The sequence below is a fragment of the Budorcas taxicolor genome, chromosome 15 (genome assembly GCF_023091745.1).
Source record: "Budorcas taxicolor isolate Tak-1 chromosome 15, Takin1.1, whole genome shotgun sequence".
Taxonomy (NCBI): domain Eukaryota; kingdom Metazoa; phylum Chordata; class Mammalia; order Artiodactyla; family Bovidae; genus Budorcas; species Budorcas taxicolor.
Window position 1 is genome coordinate 48936612 of NC_068924.1, and position 27006 is coordinate 48963617.

General features: G+C 44.2%; 2 pseudogenes; both read left to right on the plus strand.

Moving 5' to 3' along the window:
• Positions 1-239: 239 nt before the first annotated feature.
• On the plus strand, positions 240-6715 carry LOC128059904 (cytoskeleton-associated protein 2-like; annotated as a pseudogene).
• Positions 6716-8651: 1936 nt separating this feature from the next.
• Positions 8652-14981, plus strand: LOC128059905 (uncharacterized; annotated as a pseudogene).
• The last annotated feature ends 12025 nt before the right edge of the window (positions 14982-27006 follow it).

Sequence of the window (27006 nt, forward strand, 5' to 3'; positions counted from 1 at the left end):
GATCTACTTGGGAGCATAAGGCAAACACGAATGTTTGCTGAACAACTCCACTCAAGGTATCCTTGGATGACAGAAGAGAGGGTAGTCCTCCTAATGGACACAGCTTTGCCAGCGCACCTGGTTATCCATTATGTGTGGTGTAAAAATCTCCACCCTGAGGGTTAAATACATACTTCTGATGAGCAGCAGCCAAGACTTGACTTGGGAGAGAAAAACTGAAGATGATATAGAGTAGAGGCATGCAGATGGGAGTAGAGCAAGGTATCTTCATAGAGCACACTAACACCCAGCAGAGCACACCCAACTAGGGTGCTCTAACACCCAGAGCACACTAACACCCAAGAACACTAATCAAGTAGACACTGTATGAAGATACTGCAATATTTAGCAATTGGGAAATAAGCACTTCATGTCATATACCATTATAAATCAAAAGAAAACTGTGCCCACAGGGTTAAGATGACTACCAGCTACCAAACTAGACTTAAGGTTATATTAAAGTCCATGACATTACTGCTGTGTCTATGAAGTTTGAGACACTGAGAAGTCAATAGAATACATACCTAGAAACCATAGAGGTGATAAATTCCCCATGGATATGAAAGATAAAAGACACAGCCAACTATACAGCTATCTGCAAACACAAACCTGCTTTTGTAATAAGAAAGCATGACCAAATCTGCCCAGGTACATTGTTCAAATAGGTAGAAATTCTTAGATTCAGGAAATATAGATTCCATTGGAAATTGTTCAGGATAGCAAGGCCTTCAAAGGGTTAGAAAAAAATAAAACTAAGTGAAATAATAGAGCTCTAGGAAAAGGAACTATATTTGGAAGATGAGTGACATGGAAATCCAATTTAGCAAAAATCTTGGCTTCTTTAGTTTCTGCTCAACTTCATAGGTTTTTTGAGGTTCTTTATGCTGGAGAATTGATGCTTTTGAACTGCGGTATTGGAGAAGACTCTTGAGAGTCCCTTGGACTGCAAGGAGATCCAACCAGTCCATTCTGAAGGAGACCAGCCCTGGGATTTCTTTGGAAGGACTCATGCTGAAGCTGAAGCTCCAGTCCTTTGGCCACCTCATGCAAAGAGTTGACTCATTGGAAAAGACTCTGATGCTGGGAGGGATTGGGGGCAGGAGGAAAAGGGGACGATAGAGGATGAGATGGCTGGATGGCATCACTGACTCAATGGATGTGAGTCTGAGTGAACTCCGGGTGTTGGTGATGGACAGGGAGGCCTGGCGTGCTGCAATTCATAGGGTCACAGAGTTGGACATGACTGAGCGACTGAACTGAACTGAAGCTCTTAGGACACTTAAATCCTGTCTTAAGACACAGGTCCAGATGCATTAAAGACATACCTGCTGGAGTTCATCCCAGTTTTTAACTCAGCTTTAGAGAAGGACCACCAGATTGACATGGTGAGCCCTGCTGTGCCACATAAGAATGCCACATTCCAACTGCTGGAGAAATGGACAATGTTATGTAATACCCTCTTGACCTTAATGATAGACATCTTGAGAGCAGGGAATTTTGTTAGAAATGTTATTGTCTTCATTCTATTATCCCAAAGTTCTTAGGCCCAGGTAGAGTAGATACGAAGATTTGTGCACTGGAGCTGCAATAAGCATGTGTTCTGAAGCTTCAAGATAATGTTTCAAGGTATAGTGTCATTTTGACTTGGTACACTTAGTAAGCCCTCCATTCCTTGTCTTACTAATTTGTTCTTGGCCTCCTTGTCTGAGAAGACAGGGAGAGACTAGCCTCCCATTTCCCAGCTCAGTCACTGTACTGAGTCGTCTCTATATTGCAGTCTAGTGCCTGGTCTCTATTCAGTCACTGATCTGTGGGGCCTCTAAGTACCTTCTACATCTTGAGTTACCAGATTCTATGCCCTCAGATCTACCACGTGGTTAGTTTTATATGAAAAACTTGACTGAACAAGTGTCCAGGCACCCCATGGCTCAGACATTGACATTCTGTCTGTGGGTGTATATGGCATGAGAGGAACAGTTGAATGGCAGACACCTTCCCCAGTGCCAGTGAGCCCCACCCAATCTACTGGAGGCCTGAGCAGAACAAAGGCTGAGTAGGAAGGAATTCCTCCTCCCTGACCCACCTTGAGCCAGGACGTCGGCCTTGCCCTGCCTGTGGACTAACTGAAACGTGGCCTCTCTTCTTGGGTCTCGTTTCCTCAAGGCTTTCAGACCAGAGTGTATGCTATAGGCTCCCTGGTTTGCAGGCTTTTGAACTTGGATTGGAACTACACATCAGCTCTCCTGTGCCTGACAGCTGCAGGTTAAGAATTCTCAGCCTCCATAATTGTATAAACCAATTCCTTGTAATAGCTTTCATATTGCTTACCCTGGTCGTCCTGCTTCCCTGCAGAAGTGAGTGATCCACACTATGACAACTACTTAATTTGCATGCCCACAAGGAGCCCTTTCTGTTCTCTATGTCTGTTCTTGGACTTCTCAATCCAAATAAGTCCCTATTCTGAATACCCTATTCTGATCTTTTAGGCTGAGCAACTTTTGATTTACCTTTGCTCTCTTCAATGAGGACCAGTTTTGGTGGAGAGGAAACTGGGAGGAGGACTCCCAGTTTTGAGTCACAAGTTTAGTTTTCATAAAGGCATAAACACAAACTACCTGCCCTTTTTAACATATGCACTATGTATGCTATCCAAACACTGGTTTTTTATTCTTGATCTCTAGAGTTCTCTCTTTTCACCCTGTGAACTCAGACTTAGATTAAGGAAATCTTTCACTGAGTTCAGGCACCAGTCATAAAATAGTCTCCCTATTACCCTTACCAAGGGACTTGTAATTGTCATTATCTGACACATGATTCTGCAATAGGGACACAGCCCCTGAAGTATTCCAGTCTAAGCCTGACAAGATAAAGTCAGCATTTGAGACAGGTATCTACATGATGGAAAGTTCCCATGTGTACAGGTACAGTGTGGGAAGTGATAGAATTGGTACTGAATGATAAACACTACCTGGAGACAAATGATTTAGTTAATGATAGAAGCATATAATCCTTGGAGACTGTGGGGATTTAACAGAGGTGGGGACACACACCAAGGATGCACATATGATTATGATTCCAGGTAACAGGATAGCCCTGACTCATCATTAGTAAAGGTGGGAAATCAGATATCCTAGGTTTATCCCCAGAAATCAGAGAGAACGTGATCACTGAGTACATACAAGTGTTATGACAACTTGGAATATGGCACCAACATCTAAAGCCATCATTAGTTGCTCACTTCTCAATCCAATATGGTATTCTGATGGTCTGAGTCAGCACTAACCAGCTTCATGAAGAAACACCTTTTTCACCTGTAAACTATAGAGCCATAGATTAGAGACAACTATTCAGCAAAACATGGAGAGGAGTATTTGTTGTTCCATTTCCATTAAACAGATGAATCATTATGCATCCCTTGTGGAGGGGTCATAAGGGTATGAAGAGAAGAATCAGAAGTGTTTCTTCTAATTCTGCCCTCTTCAGGTGTGCAGTTAAGTCCCTTCATGGAAACAGATTAAGCTGCTTTCTTCACATTGATCAAGCTAGAAAAACAAGCACAACAGGATTCCTATGCTACACCAGAGCTTTTGGATGCCTTGAAACTATGGACCGTTAAAGTTTCCAGTTTCAGGAACCAAAGTGCAAGGTTTTAAATGGAACCTGGATAAACATGAGTGTTGTCTTTGAAGGCAAGGAATAGGAGTCTTTTTTGAACACTGGCAGACACTAATAGAGAAGATGACTGCTTACAAGAGGTATTCTGTCAGAGGGATGGATGTTTATGGAAGTTATTGAACATCCAGGGTGAAGGGCGATTCTTTAAAAATGAGGAGTCATCTGCGGTGGGTCAAGCCAGAAACACCTCCCCTTGTCTGAGCTGTGTTGAGCACCCCCATTTGTCCTGAGGGACCTTCAGCTGCCCCCAAAGTCTGAGAGTCCAGTTCCTGCTCAGAGCAAAGATGACAAAAGCTCAAGGAGCATCTGGTAAGAAAAAATGTTTGCCTACAAACAGGAAAATCAGATATTATCAGTGGTAGAGCTCGGACAGTGAAGATATCTGAAGGCCAGGTCCAAGAAGAGACAAAAGTTCTGAAAACTTAAGACAAAAATGGCTGATAAATATGTCAGTAAACCTACTAAATCAAATATATAACAATGGAAAAAGCTATTCCCCTTAAAACATGATTAATTAGCTAAGGTGTATCAATCACTAAAACTCTGAGGATAAAACTCTGCCATTGTTACCAGTTAAAGATGACCCCCAACATCAACATTATGACATTAAACCAAGCATTTCTCCTTAAAAATAGTAAAAATAAAACTACAGAAAAGACAAAGCAAGATGCTAACATGCCCAAGAAACCTGTGCTTGGATTTTTTTGTGGCTAAGTTGTCCAGTCCAAGATTAGTTCTTAAGTAAAAGATGAGAGTTCTGCAACAACCAAGAAACTTTCAGCCAGTCTCTGAATTCACAAAACCTCAGTCTGTAGACACTAGCAGTGTAACAGTGAAAAATGATAGAACCTCTCATGATGACTGCAACTAAAGTTGGGAGCACCACATCTCAGAGCAGACAACTTGTGCTACCCTCCTATTAGAAGTCACCACAGTGGAACCTGATACACAGTGGATGCTCAGTGTTAGTCCCCACCTCTCCCCCTATTTTTGTAGTCCCCCTCTTGCAAATTTCCTGAAGTCTTATTTGAGGACCATGCTTTATATTTCCCCCTTTCAGTCCCATCACACTCACTTTAAACACCCAGCTAGATACAGAAACTAAGTTTGTGTAAAATATGTTGATACACATGAACAGAGTTTATTTTGGCTATAATGGGTGAACTAATGGTTGACTTTCAACATTTGCATTTCATCTCACAAAGGTGTATGTTCAAATAATTTTTATTTGTCTCAATTCATGTAGCTATTTTAAACTGGGGTACCCTTGGACTGAGCAATCTGTACCCCCAATTCTCTAAGAAGTCTTAGTTTAGTTTCTTTTTTAAATCTGTTCTAACTTACAAGAGGAAAAGTTCTTTTAGGTGAACTTTGGTATGTGGTTGAGCTTTGTAAACTGTTTTGTTCTCCATGAAAGCAAACTTATATTTGCCATATTTTTTCTAGTGTATTGTTATTTTAAATAAAAGATGCTGTTACTTCATGTCGATACAAAATGTTTTGGTCTCACTTCTGGTAAACATTTTAAATAAGTGCCAAGTTATTAATTGAAGACACTTTGCAATCAGTTGAAAATAGTATTGTTTCATTTGATGGGTTTTGTGTCATCTTTATTCCTGTTTCTATTAAACTCTTCAGGATAGTCATTCCTTCCTCCTTTTTGATGAATGTGTATCTCTCCTGACTATACCAGCTTAGAAAAGAGCTGCTCCTACATGTGGCAATCAAGGGGGGATGAGAATGATGACTCTCATGGTTCTCTGCAGCGCTGAGCAAAAATCTCCCCCTCCTGCCCCATTTTATCCACCCAGAGAAGAAATCGGATTGATTTTACACCAAATCAATAAAGGGAACAGATACTATGCAAATTGACATAGAAAAGAATAATCTCCTTCCTAAAAAAAGAAGTCACCACAGTAATACCCAAGACACCATGAAACAAGGCCTCAAGATATGCCTACCAATGTTAGTTTGGAAAGGGCCTTGAGATAGAGTTATCACAAATACAGTTTCATCTGGTATCAAAACAGGTGCTTCTCAGGACATAAGACACTTATCAAGAAGCATAGCAGCTGAAATGGTGGCCAGGCCTGCTTTGTTTTCTAATACTAAATAGAAAAGTCAAAAAGCATTGACCAGCACAGACATACCATGGTGAAAAGAATTTATAGTAGATGGACTCAACCCAAATAAACTGTGGAGAAGAGAAAAGCTCATCAGAGTGGAAAACTGGCAAAGGAAAAGTGTGAAAAGGCTTCCGAGTTCAGTAGCCACCCAGCCTGAGCCCAAAGCACAAAGTGAAAAGTCAGTTAGGACCTCCTGGACTACCATAGCAGAAGATTTAAAAAAAAAAAAAAAAAAAAACCCTTTACAATATTTTCTAAATGCCTAAACCTGATTAATAAGAGATGTCCAAAGAAGTGGTAGTATTGGTTACACTGAATGACCTAATTAAAAATATCCCAGATGTCAAAAAAAAAAGTTTGTTAGATATTGGATATGCCTCACATATACTGAAACTATTCAAGTCCTACTGAAAATATTGTCACAATCTGAGAAGGCCATTCTGGCAGCTATTGAAGAGATGCAACATGGAGTCGTTGACACTCTGACAGTAAAGAAGTCAAGTTAGATTTGGACCAAACATTGAGGTTTGTGCAACCAAGAAACAAACTGAAGAAGCCGTCATTGACAATGTTGACCTAGGATCAGAAAAACCAGAAATGGAAAATAAGCATCCTAGAAACATGGTATTTCAAGACTGAAAATGACCTGGATGACAAATATTCAACCAATGATGTTAAAACTCCCAATACAGATATTATTGCAGAATGCTTAAATATGTGTCTGCTACTCCATACTTGCAAAGTGTAGAGAAGGATGCAGTTTGATGGAACAAATTTTGCATTTAGAGCACTAATGTTTCTAACACTGGTTAGACGTTCAAGGTCTTCAAGGGACTTCTAAATTGCTAGATATGTTAAATAACCATTACCCATAAATTTTCAAGAGTTAACAGAGTTGGGACAGAGTTGATGCTGTATCATATGCTGCATTGTACTCAGAGCCTGGCCAGAGAGAAAAGAAGTGAAGCTCTGATAAACATTGGGGTTGTATTTTTCAAGGGGGTTTTGTTGGTTTGTTGTGGCTTCATATATCCTTTAGATTAAGAGTTGCCAGGTACTTAAGTATTCACAGTAGTCAGTGCTTTTACTAATGTTCACTCTGTAGCAGCTGTTGACCTCTGTCCTTTGGAAAAGCAATTCTACCTTATTGACCTTAATAGACTGAGTTTTTCTCTAAGGTAAATTTTGTCAAGGCACTTAGCTTGCTTTGTCACCTAGTTCTAGTAACCCCTATTGCTATGGTCTCCTCTGTCCTTGGGACATTGCCCCTAGCTCTTGTCACTATCTGGCAATGCCAGCAGGTTGGCAACCTGTAGTCTCTTGGCCTCTTATTGTAGCCAAAGTCACCAAGAAAGATAATTAACTAAATACTCCATTTCTAAGAGAAGATACTCTTGGATAAGAAAAGACGTGCATAAACCTAGTTGGTATTCGGAACCTTAAGTCTTAGTTCCTTTAAGTTCCGTTTCAAATCTGACTATCTAAAATGTTAAAACTTAACTTCTATTGCTTCATTTGATATAATTGATAGACTATTGTTCACTTAGTCATGTCTGACACTTTGCAATCCCATGGACTGCAGCACACCAGCTCTTCCCTATGCTTGTTTCCCAGATTTTGCTCACACTCACATCTACTGAGTGGATGATGCCATCCAACAGTCTCATCCTCTATCACCTGCCTCTCCTCCTGCCCTCTGTCTTTCCAGCATCAGGGTCTTTTCCAATGAGTCAGCTCATCACCTCGTGTGTTAGAGGTATTGAAGCTTCAGCCCTTCCAATGAATATTCAGGGTTGATTTCCTTTACAATTGACTGGTTTGATCTTCTTGCAGTCTGAGGGACTCTCAAGAGTCTTCTCCAGCACCACAGTTTGAAAGCATCAATCCATTGGCACTCAGCCTTCTTTATGGTCCAACTCTCATATCCATACACAAACTGGAAACAAACTAGATCATTCTATTGTTTTTGAGATTGCATCCAAGTACTGCATTTCAGACTCTTGCTGATTATGAAGACTACTCCATTTTTTTCTAAGGGAGTCTTGCCCACAGTAGTAGATATAATGGTCATCTGAATTAAATTTGCCTATTTCCATCCATTTTAGGTCACTTATTCCTTAAAATGTCAACATTCACTCTCACCATCTGCTGTTTGACCACAATTCACCTGATTCATGGACCTAACATTCCAGGTTCCTATGCAGTACTATTCTTTACAGCAGACTTAATTTCACCAGATACAACCACAACTGGACATCATTTTCACTTTGGCTCAGCCTCTTCCCTCTTTCTGGAGCCATTTCTCCATACTTCTCTCCAGAAGCATATTAGACATCTACTGACCTCATGGGCTCATCTTTCACTGTCATATGTTTTTAGCTTTCATACTATTGGTGGGGTTCTCAAGGCAAGAATGCTGACATGGTTTGCCATTCTCTTCTCCAGGGACTGTGTTTTGTCAGAACTCTCCATCCATGACCCATCTGTTTTAGGTGGTCCTACACAGCATGGCTTATAGTTTGAGTTACACAAAGCTGTGACTCTATGTGATCCTTTTGGTTAGTATTCTTTGATTATGGTTTTCATCCTGTTTGCCCTATGATGGATGAGGATTAGAGGCCCATGCAAGCTTCCTGATGGGATGGACTCACTGTGGGGAAAACTGGGTCAGGCTCTGTTGGACAGGGCCATGATCAGTAAATATTTAATCCAATTTTATGCTGATGGGTGGGGCTGTGCTCCCTCCCTATAGTTTGACCTAAGGAAGCCCAGTCCTAAAGTTTGAAGTCTCTGTGGTAGGCTATAGGCACTATGGTAGGGGTAGTGGCAACCTCCTCCAAGAAGACTTATGCCAGCACCCCACACGCCTGTAGCCCTGCTGCTGCCAGTGCCACTGACCCCACAGCAGGTGATGTTGACCCACACCTCTGCCAGAAACTTCGAAACACATGCAAGTCTAACTCAGTCTCCTGTGGGGTCACTGCTCCTTTCTCTTCAGCCCTGGTGCACACAAAGCTTTGTTTGTGCCAAGCGTCTGCTTCCCTAGGCCTGTGGGAGATCTGTAATCAAATCTCCCTGACTTCCAGTCCCTTTGTGAGATCCCCAGATTGGGAAGTCTGAAGGAGGCCTAGAACTTTCACTGCAGTGTGAGAACTTCTTTGGTATAATTGTTCTCTAGTTTGTGGATTACCCATGAAGGACCTAAGCTACTCCATTTTGTTAACAGAAAAACTCCATTTTGTAAGGTTCCAGGAAAAGAGCCTTTGGAAATCCCCTGACCTCACCCCACCACCCACGAGCCAATTGGACCCCAGACCAGAATCTCCTGACTTAACATTCAGGAACTCGTGGTCTACCCTAGGTAATAGGGACCAATCAAAAACCAACACACAACCCTTCAAAAGAAAGTGACCAATCAGACATCCCCCTACGTAGAAATTCTTTTTTTTCCATGAACACTCCCTATATAAGCAATGTAACCCAAAACCCGGGGCTCCTCCCTATAGCCACTGCATCGGTATCAGTGAGAGCCGCAGCTTGAGTTTGGTAATAAAAACTCTCTTGCTTTTGCATCAGATATCAGCTCCCTGGTGGTCATTGGGAGATTTCGCCACTTGGGCATAACATTTGGGGGCTCGTCTGGGATCTCCCACTGGCTCCACAGGAAGACCGATCCAGAGAGTCAACTGCAGCCGTTAAGCTTTTTTCTGTCTTTCTTTTCATTTCTGGCAGGGCCTATTTTCTGAGACCGGTATACAACTCAGGCGGACGTGCCGACGAGTCACTGGTGGGGGTCATTGGGAGACATCCTCGACCCTGGCAGTGGGGGACAGAGTGCCCCTGTTCTCTGTAAACGATAGCAGGTCGCTCCCACTGAACGGGCGGAGGCCATCGTCATTCGGTTTTACCTCCGGACTCCCAGAGGTGTATTTCTCCTGTCTCTCTGTCTGTCTGTGTGGCTGTTCATATTGTCTGTATTAATTTACCAACATCTGACTGATCCCAGGACGATGGGGCAACGCCATTCTAGCCCCATATCTCTATCCTTGGTTACTGATAATTTTAAGGAGGTCAAGATGCACGCTCATGACCTCAGTGTAGAAATTAAAAGGAATAAATTAATCACTTTTTGCACTGCAGAATGGCCGACTTTCCATGTAGGCTGGCCCTCAGAAGGCACCTTTGAGCTGGGAACTGTACACCGAGTTCGGGATATCAGTTCTGACCGCGGATCGGACACGCTGACCAAGTTCCCTATATCATAGTATGGGAAAATATCATATTGTGCCCCCTTCTTGGGTAAAACTTTTTTGCCTCAACAGGGATTTTCTACCGCTCAGGTGTTGGTGACACGTGTAGGAAAAAACCTGAAGAATCCCAAGGAACCTGAACCAATGGGGCTGCTATACCCTATCTTGCAGAGGGGAACAGAAGAACTTCTCTTTCCTCCCCCTTACCAACCCCCTGAACCACCACAGGCCCCCGCCATTCCTTCACCCAGGGATGAAACACAGGGTTGGGGGGGGGACCCGCACAAAATATTCGCCATCGGCGAGCCAGGTCCCCGGAGGGGCCAGCAGACTCAACTGTTACCCTCCCCTTACGAGTGGCCGGCCCCCCCAATGAGGCAGGAAACTAACCTCATCAATACTGGCCCTTTTCTACTAGTGATCTATATAACTGGAGATCCCAAAATGCTAAGTTCTCAGACAACCCTAGAGATTTAACCAATCTTCTAGAAATTGTGCTTTTTACTCATCAGCCCACCTGGGACAACTGCCAACAGCTGCTCCAGATTCTCTTCACCACAGAAGAGAGAAAAAGAATACAGAATGAGGCCCGTAAAAGGGTCCCAGGGACAAATGGAGAACCCATCACTAATATAGATGAAATTAACACCTCTTTTCCTTTATTGTGACCCAACTGGGATTACAATATGGCACAAGGTAAGGAGAGGCTCCGGGTCTACCGCCAGACTCTCTGGGGGGGGGGGGGGGGGGGGGGGCGCTTAAGGCAGATGCACGGAAACCTACTAACTAGCTAGAGTGGGAAATATTCAGCAGGGCCCCACCGAGAGTCCAGCAGCCTTCCTGGAGAGGCTAATGGAGGCCTTTAGACAATACACCCCCATGGATCCAGAAGCAGAAGGCACTCAGGCTGCTTTGATAATGCATTTTGTCAACCAGGTGGCTCCAACATTAGGAAGAAGTTACAAAAACTTGAACGCCTGGGTGAAAAGAGTATCCAGGATTTAATAACAGTAGCAGAAAGAGTCTACAACACCCGAGAAACCCCCAAGGAAAAACAAGCCAAAGCGGCAGATCGCCAAACCCGTAACATGGCACGCATCCTGCTGGCTGCAACAGTTCCTGACTCGGGAGAGAGAGAGCGCCAGTTGCACCGCCTGGCTGCTGAAGGTAAGAGCCATCCCCGTACGCAACCAGCATTAGGAAAAAAACAATGTCCATGTTGTAAAGAGGAAGGACATTGGGCCAAGGAATGCCCTAAGAAAAAGAAGGAACCACGAAAGACCCCCATCCTGGCCGTCGAAGAACTGAGCGATTAGGGAGGATGGGGTTCAGCGCCCCTCCCCGAACCCAGGGTAACCCTAAGAGCAGAAGGGACCCCAATTGACTTCCTTGTTGATAGAGGGGCTCAATATTTGGTTTTGCTAGAGCCCCAGGGAAAACTGGCCGGAAAGACCTCTTGGGTGCAGGGGGCTACTGGAATGAAACAATACCAATGGACTACCCGAAGATCAGTGGACTTGGGTGTGGGCCGGGTATCCCACTCTTTCATGGTCATTCCGGAATGCCCCTTCCCTCTGTTGGGAAGAGACCTGTTGACCGAAATGGGGGCCCAGATTCATTTCCTCCTGGGGGAAACCAAAATACTGGACCAGTCGGGCAGACCAATCCAAGTACTGACCATTCAATTAGAAGATGAATATCGGCTGCACCAGAAACCTATACCGCCTCCAGTAGACGTTCGAAAATGGCTAGATGAATTCCCCGAGGTGTGGGCCGAGACAGGGGGAACCGGTTTTTCTGGACACCGCCCTCCTGTATACGTAGATCTCAAGCCAGGGGCCAACCCCGTCTGGGTCCGACAATACCCCATGACCCTGGAGGCCCGACAGGGGATCACCCCCATATCCGCAGGCTCCTAGCCCAGAAAATCTTGAGACCCTGCCAGTCGGCCTAGAACACCCCCTTGCTCCTTGTCGAAAAACCAAATTCTCATGACTATCGGCCAGTGCAGGATTTACGAGAAGTCAACCGCCGAGTTTTAGATATTCACCCTACTGTGCCGAACCCATACAACCTCCTCTCTCCCATCGGACCATCACTGGTATATGGTCTTAGATTTAAAGGATGCTTTCTTCAGCCTCCCCCTGGCATCCAAGAGCCAGGACCTTTTTGCTTTTGAATGGTCTGACCCGGAAGAAGGAATCAACGGCCAGCTGACCTGGATCCAGCTGCCACAGGGATTTAAGAATTCTCCCACCATCTTCGATGAGGCCCTCCATGAGGATCTGGGTGAGTTCAGACAACAACACCCCCAACTAACCTTGTTACAATGTGTAGATGACCTCTTAATTGTAGCAAAGGACCAACAGACTTGCCTTATGGGCACCCAAGAACTATTGTGGACCCTTGGAAAATTAGGGTACTGAGCCTCAGCCAAAAAGGCTCAGATATGCCAACCAGAGGTCACCTACTTAGGGTATGTATTAAAGGAAGGACAGAGATGGCTGTCAGAGGCACGAAAGGAAACGGTACTTAAAATCCCTACCCCGGATTCACCTCGAAGGGTGAGAGAATTTTTGGGGTCTGCTGGGTTCTGCTGTCTTTGGATCCCAAATTATGCAGAACTGGCTAAACCCTTATATGAAGCCACAAAAAGTTCCACCCCTTTCAGTTGGACGGAGAGGATGGAGACCTCTTTCAAGACTATTAACACGGCCCTGCTGTCAGCCCCCACCCTAGGGTTGCCTGACGTTGCAAAACCCTTTATCCTGTATGTAGATGAAAAACAAGGAGTGGCAAAAGGGGTACTGATGCAGCATCTGGGACCTTGGAAGCGGCCGGTGGCTTACTTGTCTAAACGCCTAGACCCCGTGGCATCAGGCTGGCCCCCATGCCTCCGCATGATTGCAGCAGTGGCCCTAATGGTCAAGGATGCAGATAAACTGACACTGGGGCAAGAGTTGCATATCACCGCCCCTCATGCCATTGAGGGCATACTAAAACAACCCCCAGATAGGTGGATCAGCAACGCTCGGCTGACCCACTACCAGGGATTACCGCTAAACCCCTCCAGAATCATCTTTCTGCAGCCTACTGCTCTCAATCCGGCTACACTGCTTCCTAACCCGGATTTGGAAGCCCCAATCCATGACTGCAGCGACATACTGGCCCAGGTACATGGAACGCAAGAGGACTTGCAAGATCGCCCTCTAGCGGATGCTGAAGTTACCTGGTATACGGATGGAAGCAGTTTTGTCCCAGATGGGCTCAGGTATCCAGGGGCAGCTGTAACCACAGAAACCCAAATCGTGTGGGCGGAAGCACTGCCTCTGGGCACTTCCGCTCAAAGGGCTGAACTAATCACCCTAACAAAAGCCCTCCAGTTGGGGAAGGACAAAAAACTTAACATCATTACCGATAGCTGATACACCTTTGCTACTGCCCATATAACACGGAGCCATCTACAGAGAGAGAGAGGCCTCCTCACGGCCGAGGGTAAAATGATCAAAAATAAAGAAATAAAAGCCCTCCTCTCGGCATTGTGGCTTCCTAAAAAACTAGCTGTAATACACTGCCCAGGACACCAAAAGTCAGACACCCTGACCTCAAAGGGAAACAATTTTGCAGGCAGAGCAGCCCAAGATGCAGCCCAGGGCACCGTGATAGAAGCCACCCTTCAATTGCCTGACCCCGGGAGCCCTGTTGTGCCAGCTTTACCCAACTCCTCACCAAGAGACTTAGCCTGGATAAAAGGTTTGCCTATGACCCAACAACTGGCCGGGTGGTGGCGGGCAGCGGACAGCTCCCTGATCCTCCCGGAGGAACTAGGAAAGCAGGTGTTACTGAGGATGCATCACGCCACTCACCTGGGAACCCGCAAGATGCAGGACCTGATTAGACATGCCAAGGTTACCATGAGAGACATCAGATCAACGATAGAAAATATCGTATCAACCTGCAAGACCTGCCAGCTCACCAACACTGCCTGTCATCCAGCCAACCACGGGTCTAGGGAATGTGGGAGTCGACCAGGAGCATACTGGGAGGTGGACTTCACTGAGGTAAAACGGGGTAAATATGGATACAAATATCTCCTGGTATTCATAGATACCTTCTCAGGGTGGGTAGAAGCTTTCCCCACCAAGAGAGAAACAGCACAGGTGGTGGCCAAAAAGCTGATTGAACACATCTTGCCGCGGTTCGGGTTTCCTGCACAGGTGGGGTCGGACAATGGGCCAGCCTTCGTATCTCAGGTAAGCCAGGGGGTTAGCCCAGGCTTTGGGGGCTAGGTGGAAGTTGCATTGTGCTTATAGGCCCCAGAGCTCAGGACAAGTAGAGAGGTGAATAGAACACTCAAACATTAACAAAACTAGTTGCTGAGACTGGAAGGAACTGAGTGGCTCTCCTCCCCTTTGCCCTATACTGGGTGCAAAATTCTCCCTACCAACTGGGACTTACCCCCTTCGAAATTATGTATGGGATACCTCCCCCAATAATTCCTAACCTAAAAATAGAGGTGCTAAAGGAGATAAATGATCAAAGACTACTCTTTTGTCTCCGGTCCTTACAATACTCCCACAGGGACACGTGGAAGAGGCTCAAGGCATTATATGAATCAGGCCCACCACCTGAACCCCACCGCTACCGGCCAGGAGACTGGGTGTACGTGTGCCGCCGTCATCAAGAGACCCTCGAGCCCAGGTGGAAAGAGCCCTTCCTAGTTGTCTTGACGACACCGACTGCTCTCAAGGTTGACGGCATATCTACTTGGGTTCACCACACCCATGTATGGCCTGCGGACCTGTTTGCCCTAAGGGAAGAATTGCTCCCCCAGTGGAAGACCAAGCTGGACAAAATAAATCCACTCAAACTCAAGCTACAAAGGCAATAAAAGTACTGTTTATACTGTTGTCTCTATGGCTTAGTGCTGCCGCTAACCCTCATCAACCAACGAACCTGACTTGGATGATTCTAAGCACAACTATGGGAGAAGTAATTAACTCCACCTCAGCCATTCATCCTGAAAACACCTGGTGGCTGGACTTGGAATTCTACCTTTGTCTTCTGGCCGCGGGATCGTGGGACATTGGCAAATGGGAGGTAAAGACGCCCGGCAAGCCCAAATGTGGGGCTGGCGTTAATAGGTGTAATACTCGGCCCCCCACTAACTCAGGGCCTGGGTGCAGCCACTACATCCAATGGGCAAGCTTATGGGAAACACCCTTCTATGTGTGCTCTGGAGGGAAACAGGACCGGGCGACCATCAATAACTGGGGGAGGGGGGGGGCGGGGCTGATAAGTTTTATTGCGCTGATTGGGGATGCAAGTCAATGGGGACGGTCAATTGGGAGCCCCCTATTTGTGGTAACTTGATTACCTTGGGTCACGTTCCGGGGCCCACTGGGTCAACTGGGGGACATGGAAGGGGGTCCCTCATAACTGGGCCTTGTATGAACTTTCTTTGTAATCCGGTGAGGCTCAAATTCTCAACTGAAGGAAAAAAGTTCCCCAGTTGGGAAGATGAACAATCCTGGGGCCTCCGCCTATATCAGCCAGGATATGACAATGGGTTACTATTCACTGTCAGGTTGAAAGTAGGACCCATACAGATCGGTCCAAATCGGGGCATAGGGCTCAATTCAGTCCTAGTGCCATGAGAGCCCGCCCACACCCTCGCTCGAGAACCTACCCAAACGCCTCCCAGGCCCTACATTACTAATACAAGCAACTCCCCTCAAGTTAGCCTTATGGGACCTAACATTAGGACGATCAGGACCTGTTATTTAATGTGGTAATCAGCTCCTATCGGGTCCTAAATTCCACTCACCCGGACCTGACTGGCAGTTGCTGGTTATGTTATGACATCAAACCCCCCTATTATGAAGGTATAGCTGTCCCAGGAGTTTACATTCAAACCAAAAACCACAGAGCTTGCCAATGGCAGCAGAAAGGAGATGCCAGATGAACCCTCCAACGAGTAACCGGGCGGGGCCTTTGCATAGGAAATGTCCCCCAAACCTACCAACACCTCTGTAATTCTACAGATTCTATAGCGACAACCGGGTACCTGGTGCCTCCCCAGGAAAATTGGTGGGCCTGCTCCACCGGCTTAGCCCCTTGTATTTGCGGGCAGGTGCCAAATAACTCCAAAGATTTCTGCGTATTGGTACTATTAGTCCCCCGACTGTTCTATCACTCCAATGATGAAATCTTCCCAAAACTAGAAGCTTCATACCGGTCCAAGAGAGAGAGCCAGTCTCAGCCTTAACCCTCACAGTCCTACTGGGGTTAGGGGAAGCCGGGGCAGGAACTGGGATATCCTCTTTAATAGTGCAGAATCAACACTACTCTAGCCTAAGAGCAGCCATTGATCTTGATATCAAAAGACTAGAAAGCTCAATCAGCCACCTCCAAGAGTCACTGAGTTCTCTGGCGGAAGTAGTACTGCAGAATAAAAGGGGATTGGATTTGGTTTTTCTCCAACGGGAAGGCCTATGTGCTGCGTTAGGAGAATGTTGCTTTTATGTGAATCACTCGGGGGTAGTCAGGGAGTCCCTGGCCAAGATAAGAGAAGGGCTGAGTCAGAGAATAAGAGAAAGAGAAATGTCTCAAACCTGGTTTGAATCCTGGTTCAATTCATCCCCCTGGTTTGCAACTCTCATATCCTTCTTGGTGGGGCCCCTGATTATCTTGCTACTACTGCTCACCTTCAGGCCATGCTTACTAAACAAATTGGTGGCCTTCATTAAAAGCCGCATCAACACAGTGCAGCTCATGGTACTCAGATCCCAATATGCGGCCCTACCAATGGTCCCTTAGCAGGAGACAATATAGAGCTGACCTCAGACCCATGATTGGGTCTGCCCTGGATCCTACAGAAGGGGTGAATGAAGGACCTAAGCTACTCCATTTTGTTAACAGAAAAACTCCATTTTGTAAGGTTCCAGGAAAAGAGCCTTTGGAAATCCCCTGACTTCACCCCACCACCCACGAGCCAATCAGACCCCAGACCAGAATCTCCTGACTTAATGTTCAGGAACTCGTGGTCTACCTAGGTAATAGGGACCAATCAAAAACCAACACACAACCCTTCAAAAGAAAGTGACCAATCAGACGTCCCCCTACGTAGAAATTTTTTTCCATGAACACTCCCTATATAAGCAATATAACCCAAAACCCGGGGCTCCTCCCTATAGCCACTGTGTCAGTATCGGTGGGAGCCCCAGCTCAAGCTTGGTAATAAAAACTCTCTTGCTTTTGCATCGGATATCGGCTCCCTGGTTGTCATTGGGAGATTTCGCGACTTGGGCATAACACCCACACAGAGCTCTCTAGTGGGGCTAATGGCGACCTCCTCCCAGAGGACTAACGCCAGACCCCACACCTCCCAAGACTGCTGCTGCCAGTGGCCCTGGTCCCAGAGGCAGGCCACTGCTGACTCGTGCCTCCACGGGAGACCCTCAAACAGTCACAGGCAAATCTGGCTCAGTCTCTTGCAGGAGTTACTGCTCCTTTCCCTGGGTCCTGGTGCACACAAGGTTTTGTCTGTGCCCTCTGAGAGTCTGGTGGGTATTAGATTTGATTTTAAATGTGATTGCACCCCTCCTATAGCAATTTTGTGACTTCTGCTTTGCCCTTGGACATGAGGCTATCTTTTTTTGGTGGGTTCCAACATCCTCCTATCCATGGTGGTTCAGCAGCTAGTTGCCAATTTTGGTGTTCTTGCAGAAGATGAGCACACATCCTTCTACTCTACCATCTTGCCTCAACCCAAATTTGTCTGCATTTTCCAAGGGGGGAGATGAACACAAGTGGCCGCTGCTGTTATAGAATATAGACTATTAGGATGGGCTTACAGAAGTAACATACAATATTTAGTGTCATTCTAGTCTAGACCTACTCAATACTTGATACCAACAAGGACATGCAAAAGGGCTTGGACTCCTCAGTGATGGAACACAGTGCTATGAGGAAACTGAAGGTGCAGTTGCCCTGTCATGTGTCCTTTTTGAGGGATGACCTGTCTGGCCTTATGGAAGCTAAGTGTTAAGACTGCTTAACATCAAAGTTTAATCCATCTCAGGAGCCATCACATAACCATTAATAGAAAGCTCCCAGGTGATCTGAGTAGGTCTTCAGTGGGAAGAACTACCATTCACAGGCTCACCTTGTGATCACCACTGAACCATTAACCTCTAGTTTCTATGAGACAAAATAAGTTCAAGGCAATACTGTCACCAAAACAGGGACTAGAAATCTGCCCACTGGAATTTAATGTTATGTCTAGATGCCAGCTGTTGAAGACACACATTAGGATGAGCAGTAATTCCCGCTCCCTCGGCACTGCTGTATTCCTGAAAGGGAGTCCTCAAGGCTACAAGCACCTGTGTCACCTTACTGTAAGGAGCACTCTCCTGCACCTGGTACATCTCAAAGTGTCCCTGCTCTCATCCTTCCTGGTGTAAATTCCTTCCTTATCCTTTGATCCAAGCTTTGACTGTCTCCCCCTATGCAAGATGATGGCTGCCACTTTCACCACACTAACTGGGATAGTTAGTGGGTGGCCGATCTCTCCTATGTCATCTTTGGTTAAAAATTCTGTAATAATTGATAGAAACAGGATCCTAAGATAAATTCTGCTTTGTGTTCTGATGGCTTCTGATAGGAAAAAACATTCTACACAGATGAAGACAAGCTCACTCAAGGAAGCCAGCCACAGGTGAGGCTATTTAATCCTGTTGGGTTAACAGTTTTGTAAGTGATGAACATCTGTGATCTTTGGAATTATGATAGCTCAGCTCCCAATCAGAGTAACTACTCACACACTAAGGGAAAACCTTCAAATCTCAGTTAAACAATAGGAAAGTAAATCCTACAGAAATAGCCCTTAGATTTCACCTATTAACATAGTCTTGATGCATTTTTTTGTTTCCCAACTGTCAGGATTCTTTTGTCCTTTGAGAACAGAAGAAGTGTGAGAGAAGGAGAAAACTTCTAAGATCAGTGTCACAGCTCCATGTAATGCTCCAGTTCCACCTTCCAGCCCATACACTTTATAAGGATCTTGTTGCTCAATTCAATTATGATATTAATGAGACTCAACTTCAGGCTGAGAAACATCAGGAAACCTTGCTAAAAGATAAGTTTAGAAAATAGAGATTCTTGAATTCAAAGATCTGTAGTTTGGACACGAAGTATGAAAAGAACACTTGGGTCTGGGGTCCCATAAGAAAGCTACTTCTGTAGTGGCTCAGATGATAAAGAATCCACCTGCAATGCAGATCTGGATTCAAGAAGATACCCCTGGAGAAGGGAATGGCTATCCACTCCAGTATTCTTGCCTGGAAGGTTTCATGGACAGAGGAGCCAAGCTGGCTATAAGTCCCTGGGGTCACAGAGTCGGACACGACTGAGCAAATAAGCCACACAAAAAAGCTGCAAATTATTATTTCAGCAGTGAAGTTATGGTTAACTCTAGTCTATAATTGTAGTGCCACAAAAGACACTATTTCAGCAGAAACTAAAGAATTTTGAAGACTAATAGCTAGAGGCCAAAGACAAGAGTTCGAAAGGTAAAATAAGAGAGCTAAACAGCAGGCATGTGAGGATGTTATGCTAATACACAGTCTCTCCCCCAGAGTCATTCCAAGCCTTGGGTCTTACCTCCCAAATTCCAGCCAAACAGAATCAGAATCTAAATGAACACCAGAGTATCTCCCAGATTTCAAATTCCCTTAATAAAAAGGCTAAGCGGAACCGAGAGGATCAAGACAAGTTAATTTCAACTAACAGCCCTTGCATCCTCAAGAGGCTTTGTTAAAAAGTCGATCTCAGGGCAGATGTCCTAGAGACAAAGTGTACCAGACACTGAATCCTTCCTGGAGGTTTTGGAACAGAAGGTAGCTATAAAGCCTAGTGGAAGCACCAGGAAAACAGTGGACTACATTCAGTTTCCTTCTGGTGTTATAAGACAGGAGAGAAAGAACCTCACTAGCTGCCTTTGTCAGGGATAGTAAGGTTAAGTTTTAAGAGATTAAGCTAGAGTTACAACCAAAGCTTGAGGCAACCAGAGAATGTCCTTCTTGCATTGTCCATTGTCAGGGACGCCAAATGGATAATTAACAATGCCCTTTCCTAATAAAAGTAGAGCTAGTGCTCAGAGCCTGGCCCCTTAGGTAGCACATCATTTTTGAGTTATTTCCAGTCCTGGGTTTTCCAAGAGTCCACGAAAAGCCAAGTAAAGGAAGGAGGAGGAAATTACTCTATCTGAAGAGATAGTTTTCAGTATTTGATCAGCCCAACGCTTTTTTTCAGTTCAGTACCAAGTTTCACTTTTACTAGTGAAAGAAAAACCCGTCTCGACTTCGTACAAGTATTTTGTGATTACAAGTAGAAAGGGGAGTAAAATCTAGGTACCTTATTCGTTTTTATTTCTCCCCTCAACCCACCTCATGTGAAGAGTTAACTCATTGGAAAAGACTCTGATGGGGGAGGGATTGGGGGCAGGAGGAGAAGGGGAAGACAGAGGATGAGATGGCTGGATGGTATCAGCAACTCAATGGACGTGAGTTTGAGTGAACTCCGGGAGTTGGTGATGGACAGGGAGACCTGGCGTGCTGCAATTTATGGGGTCACAAAGAGTCGGACATGACTGAGCAACTGAACTGAACCCCCCAAGCAGGAAATTCACTGTCTCTCAAATGAGGTAGAAACAGACAATCAGAGAGAAACAGACTTTGACAGAAAAGAGAAATTAACTTTGAAAATTCCCCCTCTCTCGCCAAGGAGAACTCATCTTCCACCCTGCCTTTGCTTCAGTCTGCTGCAGAAACAGCCAGCAACTACAGAATCGCATAAGTTGAAGGGGAGATAACCTAATTGGTCAGAGTTGGAGGCTAGACTTGATTGGTCAGGCTGGAGCCAATGAGCTTCCTGAACCTATTAAACCAGAAGTGAACTGGCGCCTGAGGACTGGTGCTTCCTTTTGATTTTTTTGATTGTTTGTTTGTTTCAATTGGGAGACTTTTGAGTATGTCCACCTGTAAGTTCTGTATGATAATTCACTCTCCAACAAGGAAAAAAAAAGTTGCAACTGTCAGAAATGGGCTAGAATTTTACATTTTTTAGTAAAAAAATAAACTCAATAAACTGATTATTACATCCTTCCAGGTGAAAAAGAATAGTTCGTTCCTTAATTATTATAGATGAAGGTGCAAGTCATATCACCTGTGTGAGCAGAAACCATTGCTAACTCCCTCCTTTTTAGAATCTCTTCTTATAGTCCCAAGGTTAAAGAACCTCCCCTGCCAGTGCAGGAGACATAAGAGAGGTGGGTTCGAAAGATCCCCTGATCTTTCCCACTAGAGTGGCAACCCACTCTAGTATTCTTGCCTGGAGAATCCCATGGGCAGAGGAGGCTAGCGGGCTACAGTCCATAGGGTCGCATACAGTCGGACACGACTAAAGCGACTTAACACAGGCACAGGCACTTACAGTCCCAACCCTCTCCCTCTAAAAACATGTTTGAGCAAAACAAGACTGTAGCTAGTGGCCATTCAATCACTTCATGGTCTCACACTGTTCCTCTGGATAGTTGATAGCAAAACTCGCTTTTCTTATCTAAGAGTTTTTCTTATTAATACATCCTAATCCTCATCTTTGAGCTTAAGAAAATTGGCGAAATCTCTAATAATGAGAGCTAGAGTGAAGTTATGATTTTTACTCTGGCACTTAGAAGAATATTTTATGCCACCAGGAGAATATTCATAAGTTTATAAATCTTTTCTCCAGTAGCTGCACCAACAGTATCACCTGAGACATATTAGAAATGCAAATTCTTAATCATCTGAATTAGAAACTCTTGGAGTCTGACTCTGCGACCCCATGGACAGTAGCCCGCCAGGCTTCTCTGTCCATAGGATTCTCCAGGCAAGAATACTGGACTAGGTTGCCACACCCTCCTCTAGGGGATCTTCCCAGCCCAGAGATTGAACCCGTGTCTCTTACATCTCCTGCATTGGCAGGTGGGTTCTTTACCACTAGTGCCATCTGGGAAGCCCTAATCTTCTGAATTGGAAACTCTTGGGATAGTGGTCAACAATCTGAGGGACAGCAGGTGGTTTCCGGTGTTTCCAACACACGCTGAAGTTGGAGAACCACTGTTCTATACCAGTTCAGTCAGAATCTGTGCGGGATCTATTGCTTTTCCAAACTCCCAGTGTAGCTTTTCAGAGTTCTCTGGGTGATTTCCATGTGAGGCTAAGGTGGTTAACCAGTGCCTTTATTATTCATAAGTTGTTACCATCTTGGTGCAAACTGGAAGTTATTACCAAATCTTTACCTCTGGTCCAGACCTCCCTCGTGTTCAGGCCTATATATCCAGCTGATCTTATAGAGAACTTATTGTGTGTAGGGCCAAGTATTAAGGGATTTATTAATACGATTTACTACTTTACTTAATCCCTGTAAGGTAGCTATATTCAGAGATCTTTTACATTTGAAGAACTAAGGTTTTTAAATATCAAATATCCTACTCAAAAATAAACAAGTGTCCAAGTCCAGATTCAAGAAAATGACTTGAGGATAACTACACTCTGTTGTTCTTCATTTAATATTTTGTTGAGGATTTTTGCATCTTTTCATCAGAGATACTGGCTTATAATTTTCTATTGTTTCACTTTCTTTGGTTTTGGTATCTGGGTAATGGTGGCTTTTTAGAATAAATTTGGGAGTGTTCTGTCCACTTCAATTTTTTGGAATAGTTTGAGAAGCATAGGTATTAGCTCTTATATGTTTTGTAGCTATGTGATGCTGCCCATTCGGGACTTCTGTTTGCCAGTTTTTTCATTACTGATTCAATTTCACTACTAATGATTGGTGTCTTGCCGCTTATACTCTTCACTGAACCCAGGGTAGAAAAGGTATGACAGGGAAGCAGGAAGAAGACTCAGGAGCTGTGGGGACTGCAGAAATGTGTATTCTCTCTGGGCAGCAGCAGCAGCAGCAGCAGCAGCAGCAGGGAGTCTTCAAAAATTACTGATATACAAAGACAGACAAAAGTGGCCTATGACCAAGTAGGCGCACAGGCCCAGTGCTACCAGGGTCAGCCGTATCATTGTTTATAGAACATAAGGTATGAGGAAGTGAGAGAGAGGGGCAAGAGAGCCTGACTGACACCATGTTGTCAGTTAATTTCTCCACAATTGGTTTGTTCCTTTCGTCTATTTCTTCCTGATTCAGTGTAAGACTGTATGTTTTTAGAAATCTAGCTACTTCCTCTAGGTTGTCCACTTTGTTGGCATATAACTATTCATAGTAGTCTCATATAATTTTTATAATATATTATTATAATTTATTATTATATTTATAATTATATTGTTATATTATTACTTTATAATTATATTATAATTTTATAATTATTATAATTCATATAATTTTTTGTATATCTGCGATTTTGGCAGTTATTTCTCTTCTTTCATTTCTTATTTTATCCTATCCCTCTCTCTTCTCTTCTTGGGATTCCCTGGTAGCTCAGCTGGTAAAGAATCCACCTGCATTGCAGAAGATCCCAGTTTGATTTCTGGGTCAGGAATATCCCCTGGAGAAGGGATAGGCTATACCCACTCCAGTATCCTTGGGCTTCCCTTGTGACTCAGCTTGTAAAGAATCTGCCTGCAATGTGGGAGACCTGGGTTTGATCCCTGGATTGGGAAGATCCCCTGAAGGAGGAAATGGCTACCCACTCCAGTGTTCTGGCCTGGAGAATTCCACGGACTGTACAGTCCCTGGGATTGCAAAGAGTCAGACACAACTGAGCGAATTTCACTTCACTTTCTTCTCTACTTGGTGAGCCTGGGTAAAAGTTTATCAACTTTGTTTATCTTTTCAAAAACCCAGCTCTTTGTTTCACTGATCTTTTCTGAATTTTTTTCATCTGTTTTATTTCCTCTCTAATCTTTATTATTTCCTTCCTTCTGCTGATTTTGGGCTTCACTTTGGGGCTTTACTTCTTTTTCTAACTTTTTTAGGTGATAGGTTAGGCTGTTTGACAATTTTCTTGTTCTTTGAGATAGCCCAGTGTCACCATGAACTTCTCTCTTAGAAATGCTTTCGCTGCATCCCATAGACTGTGGAACTCAAGGTATCTTCCTCTTGGACTTCTTGGTTGACTTGGCTTTTTAGAGCATGTTTGTTAGGCTCCTTATGTTTGTGTTCCTCCCGCTTTTCTTCCTGTAATTCATTTTGAGTTTCACACCATTGCAATCAGAAATGTATACATGCTTTATATAGTTTTATTTATGTCTTAGTCTGAATCTCTTTGGATCATCTTGTTTGGGATTCCTTGTTTCCTATACCTGGAAATCTGTTTCCTTTTTCAGGTTTAGGAAGTTTTCAGCCAACATGTCATCAAATATATTTTCTTCTCCTTTCTGTCTCTCTCCTCTTTATTTGATGCCTATAATGTGATTGTTGGGCATCCCTGGTGGCTCAGTAGTAAAGAATCAGCCTGCCAAATGAGAGACCCAGGTTCAATCCTTGGATGGGGAAGATCCCCTAGAGAAGGAAACGGCAACCCACTCCAGTATTCTTGCCTGGGAAATCCCATGGACAGAGGAGCCTGCTGGGCTATAGTCCATGGAGTCACACAGAGTCAGACACAACTTAGCCACTAAACAATAACAAATGTGACTGTAAGTATGTTTCATATACCAGAGTTCCCTTAAACTATTTTCATTTTTAAAATACATTTTTCTACTATTCTGATTGAATGATTTCCACTACCCTGTCTCCAGATTGCCGATCCATTCTCGTACATTCTCTCAGCCTGTTATTTATTCCCTTTGGTGTATTTTTATTTCACTTATTATATTCTTCAGGGTTTTTTTTTTTCTGTTTGTTGAAGTTCTGAGTTCATCCATTTTTCTCCCAATCATAAACATATTTATGACAATTATTTGGAACTCTTTATCTGCTAAGTTGCTTATCTCCATTTTATTTAGTTCTTTTTCCAGTGCTTTGTCTTTCTCTTTCATTTGGAGTATATTCTTTTGTCTCCTCATTTTGCATAACTCTAAGGGTTTTTTAAATATATATTTATTAGATATATCAGTTACATTTCCAAGTCTTTATCGAGTGACATTTTGTAGGTGTCCTATGGGTCCAGTGGTGCAACCCCTCCCCCAACATCTGAGCCAAGAGCTCCAAGGATATCTCCATGTGGACTGTGTACACCTTCTTTTGGTAGCTGAGTCATGATTGCTGCAGACACACTGGCAGGCAGGGCTGATCTCTAGCCCAGCTGGCCTCAAAGGATTGAGACTGCTGCAGACACCCTGATGAGTGAAGCAAGTCCCTATCCCAGTTACCTATGAGGGTTGGTGGGCAGAAATGGCCCCCAGCCTGGCGGTGTGAGGCCTGGCCACGGCCACCTCAGCAGCGGCACTGGTGGGTGGGGCTGGGCCTCCAGGGTGGGAACTGTTTGTAAGGGCAGCCATGACCTTTGGGGTGGCCCACCAGGTGAGGCAGAAGCTACACTGGAAGGGCCAGCTGGGGCAGGCATGTTGGGACATGTGGGTCTTCAGGATGCATGGTGTTAGCTAGGTTGACTGAGAGTGACAGAAATAGCTCATGAGGAGTTTCACACCTGTACTCAACAGCGATATTGGCCTACAGTTTTCTTATGATATTTTTGTCTGACTTTGGTATTGGGGTAATGCTGGCCTCGTAAGTTTGGAAATATTCCCTCTTCTGTGATTTTTGGACAGATATGAGGAGAACTAGCATTAACTCTTCTTTTAAATATTTGGTGGAATTCACAAATGAGGCCCAGTAGTCTTGTACTTTTCTTTATTGCCAGGTTTTTATTACTGATTAAATTTCTACACTAGTTATGAGTCAGCTTACACTTCCTATTATAATTTAACTTGGTTGGTTATATGTTTTAAAAGTAATCTTAGGCCTCTATACTCCAGCTACACATAGTGTAGCTACTCTTTCTGACAGGAGTGTACTACTGAATATAACTTTCTTAACTCTTGGCCCTCGGGTGGTGTGGACTCATCATTCTTCCATTAAGGATGATCTCCTGGGATGTTGAGATAAAGTGAGATTCCTACATAACATCTTTAAACTTGGAACTTAAATTAACTAAGCACAGAAAGGTTGAGGAGAGAGACTATATGAAGGGAACCTGACCTAAACCCTAACGTAACAAAAGTTGGTGTCAAGGAAAAAGCAAGCAAAAGAAAAAAAAAATCAGCTTTGGATTTATATAAAGTTCATGAAGGAACAAAAGATCATATTGTTGAATTAGATATGTTATGCTTGTAGGAAGTAGGGATCTAGTCTATGGCCAGGGAGGCTGAGATAATACTGGTTTCATTGGTTGGACAGCGTCACCAATTCAATGGATAAGAGCTTGGGCAAACTCCAAGAGATAGTGTGGGATAGGGAGACATGGCGTGCTGCAGTCCATGGAGTCACAAAGGGTTCGACACGACTTAGGGACTGAACAACAAATAGCTTACAGTCACAATATCCAAGTAAGACCTAGATAAAGTAGGCAGGATTTGAGGGAACAAAGTACCTTATATTACCCCTTGACTCCAGCATGATGTCATAGGGACAGGAATGAAAGTCACAAGAAATGGGAGTGCCCATGGCTTAGATAACTATTGGAAATAACTGTTAGAATATTATAATATTTAGGCTCAATCCCATTTGCTTCTTGCTGCCTTTTGTTTTGTGCAGCCAATATTCATTTTTAATTAAAGAACTTACATAATTGAGCACATTTTTTAATGTCTCTGCATTCTATGATGTGAACAGCACAAAGAGTTGAGGGAAGAAATAAGGAAATGACTACAGAGGCTTTTTGTAATCCAGAGTGGATGATGTCTCATAACCAAGTTGGCGGC